Source organism: Acyrthosiphon pisum, chromosome X, assembly GCF_005508785.2.
Source record: "Acyrthosiphon pisum isolate AL4f chromosome X, pea_aphid_22Mar2018_4r6ur, whole genome shotgun sequence".
Classification (NCBI taxonomy): Eukaryota; Metazoa; Arthropoda; class Insecta; order Hemiptera; family Aphididae; genus Acyrthosiphon; species Acyrthosiphon pisum.
The window spans coordinates 82,779,860-82,781,692 of NC_042493.1; positions in this window are offsets into that span (position 1 = coordinate 82,779,860).

Below are 1,833 nucleotides of genomic sequence, written 5' to 3' on the forward strand. Positions count from 1 at the left end.
AGTATATGTTTCAAAGGCAGATGAAAATATTAAAATCGTTAGTCACAGTTTTTTTTATAAGCATTTAAAGTTCAAAAAATGACAAAATATGGAAAAATCACGAAAATTTTCAAATTATTTCGAGTTAGAAATTCATAAAAATTTTTCTTTTTAAATCTAAGATTTTAAAGTGTATTACAAGATTCCTTATATGATATTCTACCTTTACCAAAAAAAAAATATCTATAAGAAACTCAAATTAAATTTTTATGAGCATTTGAAATTCATATTTTTACAACATTTGATATTCACTCGATTTCTTACGTAACGATTTTATTATTTTGTTGTAATTAAAAAACGAATGACAGTAGAAACTTGAAAATTTCACTGTATATTTATATTAGCATTTTATATATACGATAAAATTTTTAAAATATTTTGACTCTTTTTGAGCTGTTTACGGATATTGTAAGTTTTCAATTTTTTTAGTTTTTTTTTTTATAAATATCAAGAAAGTTTTATCTATTGGGCTAAAAAGTGTAAAAAATGAATACAAGGCTCCTGATACATTGTTACAATAGCAGTTGAAAAATATTAAAAATACATAGGCACAATTTTTTTTTATAAGCATTTAAAGATCGAATTTTGACAAAATTTATCAAATTTTAATTTGAATAATTATTTTGTAGTTAAAAATTTATAAAATGTATCTAAGAATTGAAAATTTAAAACAAGATTCCACGTAGGTAATTAATTCTGTTACTAAAAAATCTAAAAAATACATTTACACAGTTTATTTTTATAGTCATTTTAAGTACAAATTTGGTCGAAATTACATATTAAAAACCTAGAATAACTATTTTAGTTATTTTGTTGTGATTGTATAATATTATTCTTGGGTATACTTGAAACTTCTAAAGTATACTATTATATATCTATGATAGTATCACGGTTTGTTGTTGATGTATAACGCGTTATAAGTACCTAATAGATATTATGATATGATTAATTTGGAATTTATTATAGGTACCTATTATAGGTCAATTTTTTTTAAATACTATAGACTATAATATAATATTATGTCTTATACCTAGACTGACATACCATCTCCGCTCAGAATCGTTTTTCTTATACAGTGATATTATATCATTGAATTCAAATTTAATACCATTCATTATACAGTGATCCACTTGTAACCTACTGTACAGCAGAGCGAAATCCACTTACCCACCTTTTTTTAAAATGTAAGGTATAAATATGTTTGCGACTCTCACTATTATAATATTGTCGAATTATATATAGGTATACATAATATATAGATACATTATGTAGGGCATAAATTCACTTTACCTGCCCAGCATTTTTTTGAAATATTTTTACACATACGTAGCTAGGAATATTCCTACTTTTCGGGACAGCGGGGACACCCCTGGTTTGTGCTTTTTTTGGGGGACTTATACATTTTATGGGTGAAAAAATCTTATAATAGGTCAATACAATTTGTAAGTTAACGGGCTAAATGTGATCTGCTAAGCGTACAATTTTTTATGTTACACACTTGTAAGACGGAGACAATCATAGGCCCAAATAGGGGAGGTGCTTTAGGGGCTACGCCCTCCCCAAATCCCAAACAATATTTGCGCATATGGAGACAACAAATGTCGGTGTAACGTCCTTAAAACGGAATTATTAACATTTATTTATCTATTTATAAATTAAAAGCTTTACAAAATATTTATGTATTTATTAAGGTCTAATCAATAATCCTTATAATATATGATTATATATATTATATACTATAATACATTATACAATAAATACATTTATAATTTATATCATCATTTATACAGTGTG